Source organism: Microcebus murinus, chromosome 19 (genome assembly GCF_040939455.1).
Source record: "Microcebus murinus isolate Inina chromosome 19, M.murinus_Inina_mat1.0, whole genome shotgun sequence".
Classification (NCBI taxonomy): domain Eukaryota; kingdom Metazoa; phylum Chordata; class Mammalia; order Primates; family Cheirogaleidae; genus Microcebus; species Microcebus murinus.
The window spans coordinates 6966362-6987038 of record NC_134122.1 but is presented as its reverse complement, the minus strand read 5'-3'; the positions used below and the strand labels follow the sequence as shown (position 1 = coordinate 6987038).

The following is a 20677-nucleotide window of genomic DNA, read 5'->3' as shown; positions in this document are numbered from 1 at the left end:
TAGCACTCTGGGAGGCTGAGGCAGGAGGACCGTTTGAGCTTAGGAGTTTGAGACCAGCCTGAGCAAGAGTGAAAAAATAAAAAATTTTTCTATTTTTATTTCTAAAACTAGAGAACTTAGCTGGGCGTGGTGGCGCATGCCTGTAGTCCCAGCTACTCGGGAGGCTGAGGCAGCAGGATTGCTTGGGCCCAGGAGTTGGAAGTTGCTGTACGCTAGGCTGATGCCACTGTACTCTACCCAGGTAACAGAGCGAGACTCTGTTTCAAAGAAAAAAAAAAACAGATGGAGAAATGAGCAGAGAGAGAGAAAGTGGCTGGCCTGAGGTTGTCATGCTGGTGGAAGCCCAGTTCTGCTGAGGTCAGCCTCACATCAAGGCCCACCTTGGTGCTGGGAGAAGCAGTTCCCCCCTGGCAAGGAAGGAGGCTCAGCCTACAGAGATGAAGCCTCCGATCCTGTCTCTTGGCCCCAGAACTCTCAGGGAGCTCACAGCGAGTTTCCACCACTGGTAACTCCGGGTGTGAGCAAGTCTCTTAACCTCCATGGGCTGCACTTTGCTTGATTTTAATGCACAGGAAGCTTGTGCGTGATTCCTTTTCTTCTTCCCCTATGGATATATTCTTACACATACACTATATAGGTTCTTCTCTAGTTATCCATTTCCATATTTACAACTACCTTTTGTTTTTTGAAATGGGATCATCCTCTTTATATTGACCCTATTGACTTTACCTTTTTCACTAAGTAATAGGGCTTGAAGAACTTTCCAGGTCAGGAATGTCGATCTACCTCATTCTTCCAAAGACTGCTCACTTTCCCATGAGTCACAAATGCACTGCACTGTCACCCCTTCCCATACTGGTGTTGCAAAGCCCTGCAGCGGACATTGCTATGTTATCTGCATGCATGAGCGAGCACTGCCGAAGGAGCTGCTTCTTCTAAGTGATATTGCTGGGCCAAAAGGTGTGCAACGACTGCCAAATAATCCGAAGGAAGAAGCCTCCAGAGTTAGGTTGATTCTAAAACTATTTCTGGCATAGATGTTTCTTTGACCTCTAGTGGAGTGATGCTCTTAGAAAAGTCTTTCAACCTCTATGAGCCTTAGTTTACTTATCTGTAAAATGGAAAATGGTATAACAGACATAACAGTACATTGGAGACGGTAAAGTCCTATGTAAACATTAGGAGTTAAAATTGTCATTAACATTGAGAGACTCCATAGCTGGACACATTCTCCCTCACCCCTCATCATGTAGAAACCAGAAAAAGGAGCTTGTGCAAGGAGAAGGAAGCTGTTTTATATCAAGCATCCATCATGTTTAAGGGAGTATGTTGGACCAGCTGTTCTCAACGGGGACAGGGGAGGGTGATTTTGCTCCCCAGGGGACATTTGGCAATGTCTGGAAACATTTCTGAAGGACACAACTCATAGGGTGGGGGGTGCTCCTGGTCTCTAGTGGGTAGAGGCCAGGGATGCTGCTACACATCCCACAATACACAGGACAACCCCCCCCCCCAACAAAGAATGATCTGGTCCAAATATCAGCAGTGCTGAGGATGAGAACCCCTGACCTAGACCTATCTCTGATGCTCACCTGTAACAACCCCACTCAGAGATGAGGAACTGAGGCTCAGAGAGGTGAATGACCTGCCTGGGGCTCCCCGGGCAGCCATAGCTCTCGGCTCCATCTGACTTCAGTGTCTGTGGTCCCTTCCGCATGTGGCCTGTTTCTCTGGGAAGACATCGCTTTGTTTCCAAGCACCTTAGTCCTGGCAGACTATCTACAGCACAGGTTACAAGTTTTGCATAAAACCATAATAAGCTCCTCCACTCCTCAGTTTTATAGGTTTTATGACTTTGCATCTGTCATAGTAATCATTGCTTCCACTCATTTGCTATGTGCTACACACTTTGTCAGGATTAACTCTTTCATTTTACCCTGAAGACCAGTCACAGAGAGGTTAATAATTTCCCCAAGATCACACGTTAAGTGGCAGATTTCGGCTCTAGATCCAGATAAGACGGTTCAATGTACCAACCTCTGGACCCCTCTACTACGGTTCTACTCATGCCCTGAACTTTACACCTTGGCACCTGTACTTTACTCTGGGCTTTAAGTTGGAGCACACCAGCTGGGAACTGGGCAGGGGCTAGAGAGGGCAGAGCCCCTACCTCAGACTGTCCCATGCATAGGGACCTGGTCCTGCTGCCCACCTTGGTGATCCTAGGGAATCTGCCAGGGTTTCAGCACCTTTTCCATGCAATGCCCAGGAAAGGATGCAGGGCTCCGAGCAGGGAGAAGATGCTGCAGGGAGCTGGGAGGCTGAGGGAATGGGCAGGGACCCAGGGGGAAGGGAGCCTGGAAGGAAGGGACGTGAGTGCCTCAGGGCCTGTCCAAAGTTCTTGGAGCTAACCCATCTATGCAACTGAGGTCCCTGCAGGAGTCCCTACCTCAGCCTATTGCAACTGATCTTATTAGCTACCCTGGGTCAATCTGAATTTTGGCAAGCCTAGATTTGGCAATGGGCTCAACACCAAGATGGCACGGGGTAAGCAGTGTAGTGCAGACACTCAGGAATGGATTCCACAAGGCAGGCTGGCGGGGACAGCGCTGAGTTCCAGCTGTGCCCCTTCCAGCTGCATGACCTTCGCAGAGCCTAGGTGCTTCCTCTGACAAGTGCAAACCTGGGGACCAGCAGTACCCACTGTAAATGCGAGGCCTGGAGCTAACCTCCAGGATCCTGGTACCCTGCAGGCCCTGGAGGGGTTGTGGTGGGCTTTGTCACCCATGGGCTGGGTGACCTTGAACGAGTCTCTTCCCTTCCTCCCTTCCTCGTGCCTCTGTTTGTTTAACTATCAAAGGAAGGGGCAAGGTCTTGAATCTAGAAGCCCTTTTAGGTCTGAGGACTCCAGCCTGGGCCGTTTACCTCTCCCAGGGGCTGACCTCTTTGGGCCTCCAGGAAACACAGTGCTCCATACTCCATGCCGCAGCACCAAAGAACAAGGCAAAACTCACTGCCTCCCTCTCCCTTGCCTCCCAACCCAAAACCTGGCCCACTAGAGAAGAGCTGCCCCCAACCCCCCTCAGGTCATCGACATCCTGTTCATTCAGCTTCATCAAAGCAGCAAAGCCAACGCTGTCCCCAGCCCAAGGGACGGCCCCGCAGCACCCATCACTCTTGGCTGAGCGCCCAGGGGGTTCCACCAAGCAATGCCCACAGGAGCTTTGGGGGTGGGCAGCGACCCGGGGAACAAATGGGGAGAGGGCCAGCAGCCCCTCCCTCAGACCGCCTCAGGGGAGGACATGCTGGACAAGGCCCTTTGTGTGAGTGTCACGGATGGGAGCGTCCCCACTGGTCCTGCTGCCTCAGAGACCATCTCTCTGTCAGAGTTTGGGGGTGCCTGGATGGGTCTCTAGGCCTGGGATGCTAGTTCTAAGAGCATCAGTCTCACTAAATCTCACTAAACTTCCTCTGGTCTTATCTCTGGCCAGGGTGGGTGTGGAATGGTGAGGTGGAATTAGACAGGTGGGGCAGCCAGGTGTGGGAGCAGAGTTGGGGGGAGGTGGTACAGGTGGGATTGGGGGGCATGCGAGTGGTGGGCATGGGGCATTAGCAGGCTGGGATTTCCGTGAGAGGGTGTGAGAGGGGTGGAGGGCGGTGGGTGACTTGGATGGGCGGCTAGACCCTTGCCTTGTTCCTGACTTTGAAAGCCCCTGGTCTGATATCTTTAGAGGAAGAGAGACAATCCCCCAAAGTCTTTAGTGTGGTGGTGTCAGAGGCAACCTTGCCCTATGGGTAGGGAGGGATCTCTGGCAGGGGGAGGGGGGCCCCTCTATCTCCAGAGCCCAATTTCTAAGGTCCATGTGGGGTGGGAGGGGGACTTGCAGAGTGTTTGCTCCAGGATTTCCTTGTCTTACTGTATGTGGGGGGGAGGTCACTTCTCAAAATTTCCATTTTCCATGGTGGGGGGCACTGCTATTTATGAGGTGAGAAGACCCCCATCATTCTGAAAGAGGGACAGGGGAGAAGGAAGAAATCCAAACTTAGTTTTTAGGGATGGGGAAGGGGCATCAGTCTCCAAAGGGACGAGGAGGTTCTTGGGGACCACTTTTGGGGGCCACAGTCTATATCAAGGAGCGAATCAGGGAGCGGAACTCTTATCCCTAGAACTGGGGGCAGGAGGAGGGCCCCATTTCTGAAGGTAAAACAGCTATTTTGCAGAGGGTTGGAAGACGCTTCCTTTTCCGGGAGGGGACCCGCGTCTCAGGAGGACAAGGGCTCCGCTTCTGGGGGAAGATGCTCTGGTTTTGCTCCCTGGGGGCAGGGCAGAGGACCCCATCTCGGCTCCCCGGGAAAAGGCCTACCCTACGCGACCCGGCGCCATGCCCTTACCTCTAGGCTCTGGCTCGGATCTATTGGCTCGGGTCTGTGGCTGCGACCTGTGCCTGCGACCCGCGGGATCCTCGCGCCGAGCTCCGGCTGCGCGCGGCGTCTGCCCGGCTCCCCCAGCGACTCGCCGGACTCCAAGGCTCCGCCGAGCCGCCCCGGCCAATCAGCGCCGCCGGCCCCCGCCCTCGCTCGCGCCGCAGCCAATGGGGACGCCCGCCACGGGCCACCGCCCCCGGGAGGGAGGGGGAGGCGGGGCGGGGGCAGAGTCCAGCCGGGGGGCGGCGGAGACCCGGCCGGGAGGGCTGGTCTGGGGGCCGGGAGGGGGCCCGCGGGCGGCGAGGGGCGGTGTGCGGAGGAGGCGGCCGGGGACCCTTACCAAGTTTGATGGGGGAGGGGTGGGACCCCATCCCTAAAGGAGTGGGGGGCGCCTCCATAGGCTGATTTAACCTGGATCTCAAAGAACTCCCCCCGCCCCTTTTTCAGACCCTCGGTGCTGCAGGCAAGTGTGGCCGGTCACTCCCACCCTGCGCCTGGATCCGGTCTCTGCAACCCTAGAGACTGAGTCAGAAAGGTTCCGTTTGAAAGAGAGGGAAGGCGCATCATGCCCTCCCCCAGTGCCGGCGCCCGGGCCCTCGGTCTCAGGCACCCCAGCTGCCATGACCGCCGCTTCCCCTCAACCCCCCAGAGACAAGGAGCACCGGACTAGAGTCAGATATTGGCGCCTTCTGCATGCCCTAGGGCAGGGCGCTTTTCCTCCCTGATCCTGATTTCCTCAATAGCAGATAGGGACAGTAGTTAATTGTACCTCCTTCGTGGGGGTAAAGGAGACCCCAGATGTGATAAGGTGCCTTTATCCAGTTGTATGAAATGCTGCATGGAAACTCGAAGGTGCGATTGATTGACAGCCCCCACAGCTTTCTAAAGGTATTGTGGAAAGAGGATGCAGTCATTCCAAGGTAAAATCAAAGACACAAAAACCTGCCCATCAGGACAACGTGGGATCAACAAGTGTTCATAACGAATGGATGAACAAAGATTCCAGACCTTAAAAGGCCAAGAAAGAATACAACTTGGTTCTTCCCACTCGGCCTGATCAACAATAACTGTTTCCTTGGTCTGCTGGAACCTTGCAGAACCCCGAGCCTACCCCCCCACACACACACACTTTCTGCTCTCCAGGAGTCCAGTCTGCCCTGTCTCTGATCAGACAAGGAGGACTGTCGTCCCAGGAATTAAAGAACCAAGGTGAATATAAAGTAAACAACTAGATGAATTTAAAAACTGCCAAACGCCCACCTCCTAGTGTGATCTCTGACTGTAGGTAACTCCCACAAAAACACTATCGGTAAGAATAATTCAAAAGAACAGACAGAAAGCATACCTGATCCACAGACCTGCTGAAACTGAGTTTTGCCAATCTCTCTGATATGTTAATCCTATCACCTTGCTTGAAGAACTTTATGGGGCCTGTGTTGACAATCTAGCAATTCTCCCTTAAAACCTAAGCCATGAAGATAATCTCTTTATTGCCCTTGACCCAACCGAAGAAATAAAATGGCCAATAAACTGAGAGACGATGCTTTGTCAAGGAAAGGCAAGTTAAAACAAAGAGATGGAAAAATTTCACCTACCAGAATGGGCCCGTTTTTATTACTATATTTACTATTATTTGCAGAGGTTTCAAGGAAGTGCACAATTTCATGTACTGCTGATGGGACTATGATCATAGCCTTTCCAGAGACAGACTGGATATTCCTATAAAAAAAAAAAATCTGTCTTCAAAGTGAGGTTACCCTTTGACCCAGCAATCCAACCTCTATGAACTTATCTTAAAACAATGAAGGGTACAAAGGTTTAATAATAAAGTAGCTTGCTGTCATTTTGCTTATCACAGTGAAAAAATGGAAATAAAGGTACAACAGGGACTCAGAAGGGAGATGGTTGCATGAAATTGAACAATATGCCCAAGTAGGGATTGGACTGAAAAAATAAGTTGAACAATAAGTATAGGTGTCAATTATTGAATGGTATAGAAATGTCATCTCAAAATGCTACATGAACAAAGTCACAAAAACCATATATTTGGTATTGTCTATTTTTTGGTTAAATCTATATAAACAGATATAGATAGATCAATGCTGTCCAATAGAACCTTCTCTAATGGTAATCATGTTCTACTTCTGTGCTGTCCAATATGGTAGCCACTAGCCACAGATAGGTGTTGAACACTTGAAATGACTAGTCAACCAAAGACCTGAATGTTTAATTGTATCTAATTTTAAGTTTAATAGTCATAGATGGCTGATGGCTATCATATTGAATAGCAGAGAGATAGAGTTCAAAAATACACGTTCATTAGTAGAAACAATTATCTTTGTGTATTAAAATTATAGGTGATTTTAATTTTACTTTATTTGCATGTCAGTCATTTCTAATTATTCTATAATGAATGTATATTATTCCTGTACTAAGAAAAAAAAAATATAAAATGAAAAACAAAAAAGCAAAAGTCTAAGCCAAAGGTTGGCAAACTATAGCCCAGGGGCCATATATAGCGCACCATCTGTTTTTGTATGACTGTGAGCTATAAGAATGAGTTTTACATTTTAAAATGGTTGGAAAAAAAATCAAAAGAAGGTTTATATTCTGTGACACATAAAAATTATATGAAATTCAGATTTCACCGTGTGTCAATAAAGTTTTATTGGAACACAGCCAGGCCTACTTATTTATATATCACCTATGGCTATCTTTGTGCTACATGGCAGAGCTGAGTAGTTGTGACAGAGACTGTGTGGCCTGCAAAGCCAAAAATATTTTCAGAAAAATTTGCTACATCCTGGTCTAAGGCAATCAAGGGAAATAAGAAGTGTGTGGAGCCATCTTCATTCATTTGTTCATTCATTCATTCAACCAGGTACTGTGCACCCACTGTGGGTCAGGCCCTGGTTCTGGGCACTCCTAGAGGAGGGGAGGGACTGCTTTGTTTCTGGTTAAGGACGAGAGAGGGATATTTACAGCCAGGTGCTTTGCAAGCTGATTCTCAAATAGCTTCATTGTGACACTTGTGAAGAAAACTGTCAGCAGGTGGGGAGAGCCCTTTTCACATTAGCTTCCTTTGCATTTTCTACAGTTTCACGGGTTTCCTATGGGGTTGCTTGGGGCTGCAGGTATCTGCCAGGGGATGCTGGCAGTGTTGTCCAGGGGCCGGCTGAGGCCTGGGATGAGGCTTTGCCCATGCCCTGTGCCAATAATGAGGCTCCTGCCAGAAGAGCAGCTCTAGCTGGGAGGTCCCCCACTGCACTCCTGAGAGAAGAAATGAAAATGAAGGCAGGGGAGCAAGAGGCTTGAGGGGTGCCAGTGGCTTGAACAGGAAAAGGAAAGACTCTTAGAAATCAGCAGCCTATTCTACAGAAGAGGAGACTGAGGCCCAGAGAGAAGGAAGAGCTTGTCCAGAGCCAGACTGGAACCCATGTCTTATTTCCTAGGCTTGTGCTTTCCGCATCCCCTGCTCACAAAATAATAAAGTGCATTTGGGTGTCGTGGGAAGGGGACGAGCTGGGAGTCAGACCTGATGCTGAATCCAATTCCACCTCCCAGTGGCCATGTGGTGTTGGACAAGTCATTTACCCACCCTCAGTCTGTGTTCTTATCTGTAAACTTGATCATTAAAGTACCTACCAAAATGTCCACGTGGAAAAGAATGAGGTTGGACTCTTAACCTTATGCCATATGCAAAAATTAACTCATAATGGATCAAAGACCTAAATATAATACCTAAAAACTATAAAATTCTTAGAAGAAAACATAGGGGTTAATATTCATGACTTTGGGTTTGGCAATGGTTTCTTAAATATGACATGAAAAGCACAAGCAACAGAAGAAAAATAGATACACTGGAACTTAGCAAAATTAAAAACTTATTGTATATAAAAGGACACTATCAAAGAGAGTGAAAAGACAATCCAAGGATGGGGGAATATATTTGCAAATCATATCTGATAAGAGTCTAGTATCCAGAAGATGTAAATAACCCTTCCAGCCAAACAACAAAAAGACAACACAATTCAAAAATGGGCAAAGGAATTGAATAGGCATTTCTCCGAAGATATACAAGTGGCCAATAAGCACATGAAAAGATGTTCACTGTGATTAGTCATTAGGGAAATGCAAATCAAAACCACAGTGAGATACTACTTTGCACTGTCTAGGGTGGCCCTAATCAAAACATGGAAAATAATGAGTGTTGGTGAGGATGTGGAGAGGCTGGAACCTTCGTACGTTGCAGTGGGGTGGGGAACAGGATATAAAATCGTGCCAGCACTGTGGAAAACAGCCTGGTAGTTCTTCAATAAGTTAAACCTGGAATTACCCTAAGATCCGTCAATTCTACTCCTAGGTACCTATCTAAATGAATGAAAAACAGGTGTTCAGACAAAACCTTATTATACGAGTGTTCATAGCAGCATTATTCACAATAGCCAAAAGGTGGAAATGGCCCAAATATCCAACTGATGAACAGATAACCAAATTATGGTGTATCCACACAAGAGAATATCGCTCAGCCACAAAAAGGAATAAATGATACAAGCTATAACACGGATGACTCCCCCAAACAAAAGACCACATACTACATTTATACGAAATATTCAAAGTAGGCAAATCCACAGAAATAGAAGTAAGATTAATGATTGCCAGGGGCTGGGATTGGTGGGGAACAGGGAGTGACTGCTTAGCACATACGGGGTTTCCTTTAGGGGTGATGAAAAATTCTGGAACTAGATAATGGCAACGGTTGTACAATTGTGTGAATGTGATTAATGCCACTGAATTGTGCACTTTGAAATTGTTAAAATGGCTGATTTTGTGTTATGCGTATTTTATCCCAATAAAGAAAAAAGTATCTACCACAGTGGGTCATTGGTGGGGTCAATGGGAGAGTTTGTTCCTGGTCCCTGGTGGGCATCTGTGCATTAACATCTATGTAGTTGTGCTAGCTTCACCCTGTGTCACCATGTTACCTGCTTGATTGTGAGAGGTTGACCAGAGGTCATTCATTCATTCATTTATTGATTTTTCCACTCATTCATTCATTCAGTCAACGAATATGCACTTAGCACCTGCTGTGTGCCAGGTGCTGAGCTGTTCTTTGCCCTAGGGAGCTCCCCCTCTGGTGCTGGAGACAGTGTATGAGAAGGCAGACATGTAATAAGGAAATAAGTTCTGATAACACATGCTCTAAGAGCATGAAAAATAAGATGAAATGCCCATGATCAGGGTGGGTTCAGTAGCCATGAAGATCAGGAGATCATCTGGAAGGGAGTGACAGCCACTCTGAGGCCTGAATGCCAGGAGGGAGCCTATATGGGATTATCACCTTGTGCTCACAGACATATCATGGCTTTGTTCCATCATGATGACTGGGACCTTCAGAGCTGCCAGCCCCAAAGAGACATGACAGTGAAGTTCCCCCTCCAGCTCAGGACACATTGAAATGACAGAGGAACTGTGTTATCCCCTATTGCCACCCCTGTGTCCTGCAGGACTTCCTAGAGGCAGCGAATGAACAGGGAAGCCCCTAACCACAATCACAATCCTTAAAACATCAATAGTGCTGAGGCTGAGACACACTCCATTAGTTAATGTGTATGCAGTTCCAGGAATATGGAAGGAGCTTAATACATCCTTGGTTCCTTCCCCCCGTGGCTGGAGATGCCCTCATGTTCACCCCAACTCTTCCTGCCAATACATGCCCAGGGCATCTCGGCGGGGGGTCAGAAGGCGTGTGGTTCCCTCTCTCATCTCCAGTGCTGGAGAAAATGGCTAACCATGTATGTCCTTTCTGAGACCTTTGACGACTATTTCTGACAGCGTTTGGCATGCAGTAAGTGCTCTATTAATACGTATCAACTTCACTGCATGAAAAGGACAGCAGAGTGAACTGACTCATCTCACCCTTCCCTAGGCCCCAAGGAGCTGTCCAGGAACTCCCTGCTGAAACCACACAGAGGAGAAAACGCAAATGGAGATTGAACTCCCCGCACCCCCGGCCCCCAGGCCAGCAGACCCAACTGTCCTTGACCTCCTTCATCCTCATCTCTCTCCCTACAGACAGGGGAAGATGGAAACCAGGAGACAGTGTGGAAGAGCAGTTATATCCTCAAACGCTGGAGTTAAATAGATCTGGGGTCACATTCTGGCCGTGACAATTAGGAGGAGTTTACACCGATTAAATTCTCTGAGCCTCAGCCCCTCATCTGTAAAATGGGGACAGTGATCATAACGCTTGCATCACAGGGCTCTCATCGGTGTTAAATGGGGGAAACGTCTTAGAGCACGTAGCATGTAGTGGAGTCTTTGGCGTGTAATAAGCACTTGACAGATATTAGCTATTTCCATGAACATTATCAGAACCATCATCCTACAGATAGGGCTCTTTAAGAAATAGATCCTGGCCGGGCGCGGTGGCTCAAGCCTGTAATCCTAGCACCTTGGGAGGCCGAGGCGGGCGGATTGCTCAAGGTCAGGAGTTCAAAACCAGCCTGAGCGGGACCCCGTCTCTACCAAAATAGAAATAAATTAATTGACCAACTAAAAATATATATACAAAAAATTAGCCGGGCATGGTGGCACATGCCTGTAGTCCCAGCTACTCGGGAGGCTGAGGCAGTAGGATCGCTGAGCCCCAGAGATTGAGGTTGCTGTGAGCCAGGCTGACGCCACGGCACTCACTCTAGCCTGGGCAACAAAGTGAGACTCTGTCTCAAAAAATAAAAATAAAAATAAAACAATAAAAAAAAAAAAAAAAAGAAAGAAAGAAATAGATCCTGAGACAAAGGTTTGAGTTCTTTATTTGGGAAGTGGCCCCAGCACACAGTGGTGGGGGTGACACCAGGAGATACCAGTGGGCAGATAATAAAGGGTGAGTTATCCAACAAATGATCGTGGGGGGCAACTGGGGCTCCACCCACTGGGGACGCCTGGGAGCCAGCACAGAACAGTCACTGACTGCAGGGCTATCCCGACGTGGCAACCGTGCTGAGGCGTCACTCCTCTAGTCTGACACGTGAGACCCAGAATGGGCCAAAATTACAGCGCGTGTGGTCAGCAGGCTGGGCTTGGGCAAGTTTTAACTTCTCCGAGCCTCAGTTGCTTCATCTGTGAAGGGCTGTGATGAGGCTCGAACGAGAGAAAGCATCTTGCTCGGGCTGGGACGGAGTCGGGGGTGCACACGCACAGCCAGAAAAGTAGGAGGAGTGGGAGGACCCCCCCCCCAGTCTCTTGATTTCAGTTCTGAACTCTTCCCCATGTGCCCGCCCTCCCCCTGGAACACCAGGTGTGTGTTGCCATGGAAACCTTTCAGGAACGGGGCACTCAAGAGCTTGACAGATTTTTTTTCCTCCCCAAAATAACCCACCCTGTCAGTCAAGTAACACTTAGGTGAAGTGGTTAGGTGAGCGCGATTGTTTCACCGTCACTAACCGCTGAGCGAGGCAAGGCGCCCACTCGGGGAGTCTCCGTTCCCGAGCAGGCCGTTAATAGAAACATAGCAGTGGATAATAATACCGATGATGATGGTGGTGGCGGCTACCGTTCATTGATCATTTCTCCTGTACCAGGTTAGATGCTAGATGTTTATTTTTTATTTTATTTATTTATTTTAGAGACAGGGTCTCGCTTTTGCTCAGGTGGGTCTCCAACTCATGAGCTCAATCCTCCCACCTCGGCCTCCCAGAGTGCTAGGGTGACAGGCGTGAGCCACCGCGCCTGGCTGGTGCTAGATGTTGTATACGCATTGTCAAGTGCAACCTTGAGAAGTACCAGCAGCAAGCCCATTTTAAGGACCAGGATTCTGAGCTCAGGGAGTGTTGAGGGCTGGTCTGAGCTTAGACGCCAGGCGCCACGTTCTAAGCACCAAGCTTTATTGCCTCTGAGAAGCCTCCAAGGGAAGTGGGTATGAGGAGAAGGCTCAGTTTCACTTGTCCCTGGCCCCGGCATCCAGACCATTGGAGCCAGGCTGTTTTCTTGGTGAGCTCTGAAGCTGGAAACTCCACCACCTGCCCATGGAGCCCATTTTGAAGCTTGGCTCCTCCCTGCTTTAGACATTCTTACCCCTAAAGACATTGGATGGCTCTAATGTCTGCTGGTTTCTGAAGCCCGAGGAAGGCAGCATAATGCTGTGATCATGTCTCAGCCCTGCCAGGTCAAACCCTTTGGTCCCAGAACAATGACACAACACAGTCTCTAATCCACAAGGCTGTTAGGTCTCCTTCAGACGAACAACACCCATCCTGGGCAGGCGGCATGGGAAGAACACTGGACTTCCAACGGAAAGACAGACCTGGGCTTAGACCCGCCCTTGTTACCTCTGAGCCCTGTGACCTTGGACAGCTTCCATAAGCTGAGCCTTAGTTTACCTGCCTCTAAAACATGGATTCGCACGAGAAGAATTCACAGAACTTAGCATTATTTTACCTTCAATGGAGGTATATTTGGCTGTTTTGTGAGACATTCTGGGAAGAAAAAAAATGGATAGAGGGTTGTTGTGCAGATAAATGAGATCAACAGTTAAGTGCTCAGTAAAGGTGGGTTTGATCCCAATTAGGGCATGGGACTAGCTGGATGCTGGTGGCTCTCAGAACTAATGTTGTGCCACTGCATAATGAATGGCAGGTTTGTTAGGTCCCCCTAAGACTCACTGGGGACCCACATTTTGGTGTGGCTGCCAGTCTCCAAGAGGACTGATGATTGTGCCCTAGATCCCTTTCCAGCACATCCCGCTGTCAGTCCATGAGTCTGGGGCGCCACCTCGCGGTGAGAGCCCTCCTGGGAGCCAGCAGGAATGCGAGGTACCCAGGGAGGAACCTGGGGGAGGAGAGCGTGACCAAGTCAAGAACAATCTCTGCACCTGTCTTCTCCATTGGTTGGGCCGGAATAAGGAGCCCTGGTAGCTCTGGCTTCAGTTCACTCACCCCACACAGTTGGCACCTCACCTGCTGTGTAGCACCTCACCTGCAGTAGCTACCATCCTCATTTACACTCTTCCAGCCCCCACAGGGCTTTATTGTTCTTCCCAGCACATAACAACACTGGTGAAGTTATAATTCTTGAACCACTAAGACATTAACTCTCTTAAAAGTCAATAGTTGGCAAGTGTCAAAAGTATTTTTTTTTTTTTTTTTTTGAGACAGAGTCTTGCTTTGTTGTCCAGGCTACAGTGAGTGCCGTGGCGTCAGCCTAGCTCACAGCAACCTCAAACTCCTGGGCTCAAGCAATCCTCCTGCCTCAGCCTCCCGAGTAGCTGGGACTACAGGCATGCACCACCATGCCCGGCTAATTTTTTTATATACATATCAGTTGGCCAATTAATTTCTTTCTATTTATAGTAGAGACGGGGTCTCGCTCTTGCTCAGGCTGGTTTTGAACTCCTGACCTTGAGCAATCCGCCCGCCTCGGCCTCCCAGAGAGCTAGGATTACAGGTGTGAGCCACCGCGCCCGGCCTCAAAAGTCTTATTTACCTTAGTAATGAAGGACTAGGCAGGATAACAAAGCTTGCTCAAATGAGAAAAGGAAAAAACAGGGAGTTTTCTAGGGAGGGGGAAAATGATGAGATAAAATTGCTATATTAGTCATAAATTTGGTTAATGACCTACAAGGTAAATTCACTGTACTCCTTAGGGTTATCTTCCTACTGGACTGAAAAGAAAGTCATTACGTGGTTTCAGCTGAAGGACTGTAAAATTGCTTGCATCCTACTCAATCGTGTACACGAGCATTGCACTCTCATACGGGCTGTACCACACAGTTCCCTTTTTGTCTTACTTTTAGCTTCTGGATTGTGGTCCTTTGCACTACCTGACATTATGGCACACATCTCTCTGTTTATGGTCTGTTGCTTCCTCTAGAATGTAGGCTCCATGAGGGCAGAGCTGTGCGATGCCTGGCCCCACTGCCTCCCCAGCACATCATAAATAGTCAGCACATGGAAAGTGCTCCATAAATATTTGCAGAAAGACTGGGAGTGTCAGGCACTCGGTTAATCTAAGCCCAGATTCCTGACCCATAGAAACTGTGAGATAATAAATGTGTTGTTTTAAGCCTCTCGGTTTTGGGATATTTTGTCATGCAGCAAATAGACCATACAATTTCTTCCCCACATGGGTTGGCTGGAATTAGAATCTTCTAAGTATCAGGAAGAGACTCAACAGATTTGGGCCACTCTCCTCTTTCCCTCCTGCTGTGGTGGCTGGATTTATGTCCACCTTCAGTTCGCTGCTATGCCCAGTATTGCTCTCTGTAAAAAAGTAATGAGCTAGAAACATGGGTTAAATTTATGGTGGAACTTCAGCCTTTGGTACAGATTGTGGCCTCGATCTCCCAGACTGGATGTGCCAAATTCCCAACCAGGGGAACCAGACCACATAGAGCTCACATGGGCCTGGCAGAGTCTCGTGGGAGGAGCACCATGCACATAGTCTTGTAGCCCAGGCCCACCTGAGGGGGGATGTGGCTTCCAATATTTCTCTAGGTCCGTCTAGAATATTTGGGCCCAAATCCATTTTATTTCCCAAAAGCTTGGCTTCACCAATCTGTTTTTTTTGTTTTGTTTTGTTTTTTAGACAGAGTCTCGCTTTGTTGCCCAGGCTAGAGTGAGTGCCGTGGCATCAGCCTAGCTCACAGCAACCTCAAACTCCTGGGCTCAAGCAATCCTGCTGCCTCAGTCCCTGGAGTAGCTGGGACTACAGGCATGCGCCACCATGCCCGGCTAATTTTTTCTATATATATTAGTTGGCCAATTAATTTCTTTCTATTTATAGTAGAGACGGGGTCTTGCTCTTACTCAGCCTGGTTTTGAGCTCCTGACCTCGAGCGTTCTGCCCACCTCAGCCTCCCAGAGTGCTAGGATTACAGGCGTGAGCCACCACACCCGGCCCCATCTGCTTTCAAATGTGTCTCTTGGTAGAGGGTAGCATTTGGGGGTGGGAGGGTTGTGTTAAGAACTCAATTTCTTTTATCTTCATTTTCAGTAAAAAAGAAAAAAGCACAAAACACAAAAGTAACCCACACTAGTTGTAAAAACAAAATATGTGTATATAGCATAAAGGACAAAGGTCTTATGAAGTCCTTTTCTCCAATCCCATGCCCTAGGAGTAATCCAAGTCAACACATACCTCAGAGCTGCCATTTATAAGCTACACAATGATGGCCAAATCACTTGGAGTGGTGGGTAGCCTGGAGGGTAAGTGCTCAGGCTCCAGAGCCAGACCTCCCAGGTTCAGATCCTGCCTCCATCCCTCACCACTTATGTGATTTTTGGGAGAGGTACCTCCCCTCCTCCCCCACCTCAGTTTCTCCATCTGTAAAATGGGCCAATGCCATCTCCTTCATGTGGGTGGAGGGACCAAAGCATCTAAAATGTTAAGAACAGTTGGCTATTTCCATCTCAAGCGTCTGAGATCTCTCACGGCAAAATTTTCCCTGAGCCTGTCTCTTAGGCTTGGTCCTACACTAACTTTCCAGTGGCTTGAGCCTTGGAAATGACAGGGAAGCAGGTTTAATTAACTGAGCTCTAGTTAATTAAGGCTTCACTACATAGGGAGGCTTAAGAATAAAGCTGGGTTTTAATCATTGCAATTCTACCACTCAAAAGCTCCAAGTTCTTCTCATGGGAAACCAGTTCAAGACCCTCTTTGACCAGGCATCCATCCATCGATAGAGATTGATTTCTGTATTATTTGTCCACTGCACTTCACTTAGCTATGTTTACTTCCTGTTACTTTTAATCACTGGAGGTGGTATCATCTCTTCTACTTTTTGTCCTTTTTTCCATTCATCTCATCAATATTTTCCAGTCCGTGCAGAAATCATTTACTGAATGCCAGACTGGTCTGACAAAAGTGAGTGCCCATGTTGGGACAGAGATCAGGGTGTCCCCCAAAATCTGGGGCACCTGTCATCACCCCTGGGTCTCTTTTCAGTCTGAGGCACCGACCCTGCCCTCCAAATTCCAGTTTGGATCTTAAAACTTAGCACAGCCCTTTGTGGTTTTAACAGAAGATTAAAATCAACAATACCATCAGGCTGATTTCCCAGTCTGTTTGTAGGGAGGCAGAACATCACTTACCAGTTTGCGGATTCAGAAACCACCAATTGGCGGCCCCAGCGTGGTGGTCACTGGTGTTGGGTAAGCAAATTCCTGCTGATAACCTTTGGGCCATTGTTCTGAGTTGCCATGAGCTACAGCTCAGTCTGGAAGGTCTCCCTGGTTGAACCTGGTATCCAGGATTGGATTCACTGCCTGCTTCCAACGTCCCCAGCGCTGCCGTTTGCCTGGTGTGTGCACTGGCGGAGCAGTAGACGTTGAGTTTGAACTGGCAGTCACCCCTGTGCAGCCCTGTGCAGTGGGCTTTAATCTAATACCACCTTTACTTAGCACCTAGAAGGTGCAGACAGGAAACACAGCATTGATGCCTCACTGGGAGGACTAGCTGCTCATGTACTTAGCCCCTTTTGCCCCTGACCCCCTTAGGGGAACTATGGCTGCTGCAGCTGAGCGCCAAGATGTGTGGGGGTCACTCTGATGCCCAGACCCGAGACCTTGATTCCCTACCCATATCTACATCCTAGTCATGTAGGGCCAAGGGCTGCCCGCCAACGCAGGCTCCCTTAGTCTAGGTGGGTCCGCACACGAGGGTTTCCCAGCGAACAGAAGCAGACATGACACCCTACTTTTATCTCAACTCTGCACTGAAGAACATGAACTCTGATGTGGTTTTCCCCGGCAACATTTCTTCCCCAACTGGCAGCCCACCAGGCATCTTGTTGGACGTTGGGGTCAGCAGGATGGAGAATGACTTGCCTATCTCTCTGAAGGCTGCCCAAGTTCTCCAAAGTGACTCTTGTGTGCCCACAGAGCCAGGCGTTGACATCAGGCCTGTTCAGTCTGACTTTTCAAATTTGCTCAGCTATTGCTTCAGGGTAGGGTGACAAACAGGTCCACTTTATTTATAGAAACAGGGAGAGGTTGCTCACAACGATTCCTCCAGCAGGTGACGGTACTAGATAATCAAACCTTACAAATCACTCGGGCCACAGTGTGCAAGTTGAAAATGCTCCCAAACCAAAAACACTCTACCCTAGGACCGTATGTGCAATCTACCGAAACTTCCCTAGTGCCGAGCACAGCTCTAAGCCGCTTCCATGGATCATCTAGTATAAACTTCACAATAACCCCAGAAGAAGTTTGATCACTTTTATTTTTTATTGATACATAATATTTGACATATTTATGGGTTACATGAGAGTGTTTTTTAAATGTGCAGAATGTGTAACGATCGAGTAAGGGTATGAGGGATATCCACCACCTTGAGTACTTATCATTTCTATGTGTTGGTAACATTTCAAGTGCTCCCTTCCAGCTACCTTGAAGTATACAATATATTGTTGCTCACTACAGCCACCCTACTCTTCTATGGAACATTGGAACTTGTTTCTTCTATTTAATTGTAAGTTTGTACCCATGCACTAACTTAATTTACTTCCTTACTTCTTAATTGTGGTCAGGAGAGGCAGGGGAAATCTTACTATTTTATAGGTGAGGACACTGAGGTTCAGGCAAGGTCACTTGTCCAAGGTCATTGCTGGCATGCGACAGAGCCAGGGTTTGAAGCCAGGTCTGCCCAACTCCAGGGTTTGTGCCGTGAACCAAGAGTGACACGCTGCACCCACGATCCTCAGTGTGGTGCCCGGACCAGCATCACCTTGGGAGCTTGCTAAACTGCAGCCTCGGGCCTACCCTCGGACCTGAGTCAGAATCGGCATTTCAACAAGACACCAGGTGTCTCCTGTACACAGCAGTTTGAAAGGCTGAGGACTAGTGTCACTGCTTGTTGGTTTTAACAAATCTTTCCCGTGCAAGCTACAGTTGAACCACCAAGTCCCCTCTTTGGGCCACATACTTCTCTGAAAACGATAGAATGAGTCAAAAAAAGATTGAGTCCACTGGCCTGGGTTAATTACCTAGGAGAACTTCCCAATGGCTTGACGGTTCTGAAATATTGCTGCCAAACAAGCACTTGCAGAGGCTCAAGTGGGGCCATAAAACACGGCAATACTGCACACTTTGACTCTGGGAAGTAAAAATCTGATGATACTTTGAGTGATGGTGGATCAAGATTAATTCTGGGCTCCACTTAGAAGCAGATTTTCGGGCCAAGTGGTTGAGACATAAAAGCAGTTCCCCTTAATGCGCCAGGTGAAGCCATGACAACTCTATTGCTTGGTGCCAATTACGTTTATGGGCTTGTCCCCAGGAGTGCTAGGAAAATGCCACCGTTAGTGCTGACGTATCACCAGCTGGGGGCTCCGTCTAGTGGGGTTCTGTTTTCAAGACCCATTATTGATATATCCCACCGTGATCTGCGGCTCTGCTCCATCAGGGCGAGTCTGTCAGGGGCAGTTTTTGTGCAGGAACCTTAGAAAACAGGAATAGTCAAAGGCTGTGCTGTGGCTCCCAGGGCTTCTCCGACATAGATCGTGCGACGTCTTGTCAAACACAGGTTCTGGGCTGGGCCATGACGCTGCATTTCTAACAGGAATCTGGACAGTGCCCTGGCTGTGGCTGCCGGCCCAGGGATCACACGATGGGAACGTGGGAAGAACACTGGCCTGGGAGTCAAAAGGATGTGGCCTCCAAGCCTGATGCTGTGCTTAGTAGCTGTGTGATGTTGGGCAAGTTGCTTAACCTCCCTGAACTTCAGATTTCTCACATGTAAAATAAGGATCACTTCTGCCTTTTAGGCTCTTAAGAAGATTTACAGATAATGTATAAGGATAATGTACATGCACATGTTTTCTTCCTGCTCCCAGAGAGGCGGGGCGAGACTCATTCTCCTGCATCCCCTGTACTAGAGGCTCAGCTAAGACCCTTCTCTTTCTTAAAGTAGCTAGTTTTCTTCTTCCAAGTCGGGATTTCTGTGTGTTGGCACTGTTGACATTTGGGGTTGGGCAATTTTGTGTTGTGGGGGCTGTAGATGTGTTGTGGGCTCTGTAGGATGTTTAGCAGCATCTCTAGCCTCACCCACTAGATCCCAGCAGCACCCATCTTCCCGCCTTGTGACAACCAAAAATGCCTCCAGACATTGCCAAATGCCCCTGGAGGCAAAATTACCCATAATTAGGAAATAGAATTCTAATTACTCATTTATATTAATAATTAATTCAATAATATATGTTGAGTAACTACTTTGTGCCAGATCATATGCCAGGAATATAGTGATGTTTAAGACAAACAAGGTCCTCTTGGACCATGTGTGATCAGACTGCTATCTGAATAAAATATGTCAAAAATAAAAAAAAAATAAAAAAAAAAGACAAACAAGGTCCTTAACATCATGGAGATTCTTTTCCTTTCGAAGCCTCAGTCTTCCCAACTGTAAAGTGGATATAACAAGGCTGCTGACTTCTTAAATTCGTTGGGAAGATGAAATGAATTTAGACCTGCAAATGCCTGGCCCCAGCATCAATGATTGGGGGACAACGGGCCTGGGACTCAGACCTGGGTGCATGGGGAGAAGCGAGCATGAGCAGGGACAGCTGGACGGAGAAGCCGGGAGCCCTGGGCTGCGAGGGCGGGTGGAGAGGGGCCGTGTAAAGCGTGCAGCAGCAGCAGCAGCGAGGCAGGGGAGAGGGCTGCAGGGAGGGCCAAGGGATACAGGAAGGTGAGGCCAGAACTGCAGAGAAGCAGAAAGAAGGAGTGAGAGAGAGCAGGAGAGAGATACAGCGGTGGAGATGGGAGGAGAAGCACAAAGATTAAAAAACCAGGCAGACAGACAGATACATCTGTCTGTGCATGTGATGCAAGATGGAGAGATGAAGGGGCGAAGGAAAATGAGCCCACGCTGGAGGGAACACCTCTGAGATAGATCACTAGACGTGACCCAGAAGAGCAGATCTTGCGTTTGTTCTTAGTGTACCTGATTTGGGTTATAAAGGGTTCACACTAAGGACAGAGGCCAATGCCAGTCCAGTCCACTCTTGGGACCAGCCCCTTCCTTCTCATGGGACCTTCAGGGAGGGATGGGGATGGAGGACACACAGTCTTGGGAGGAAACCAGGCTTTTGTGTTGAGTGGTGTTATTATGGCAATTGTGACAATGATGTTAAAGACATTTGTAAACAGTTAACACAGGAGAGCATAAAAACCTACCTGCACAGCGAAGGCCCCTGCCCCTAAAGGATGTGCACGGCTGAAATAACTGCCTTGGATGAAATCGGGGTGAGAACATT

At 48.3% G+C, this 20677-nt stretch overlaps 1 protein-coding gene across 3 annotated transcripts in view; it reads right to left on the bottom strand.

Moving 5' to 3' along the window:
• ABAT (4-aminobutyrate aminotransferase) overlaps window positions 1-20677 on the bottom strand; it is a 97907-nt gene that overhangs the window by 75024 nt on the left and 2206 nt on the right. For 2 of the 3 annotated variants that reach the window (XM_012785273.3, XM_075995092.1), the window contains exon 1: window positions 4393-4480. The exons of the other annotated variant lie outside the window; for it this stretch is intronic. The gene's annotated coding sequence lies outside the window, so the exon portion shown is untranslated. Of the gene's footprint in view, window positions 1-4392; window positions 4481-20677 lie in introns of those variants that run through there. 3 annotated transcript variants of the gene reach the window in all.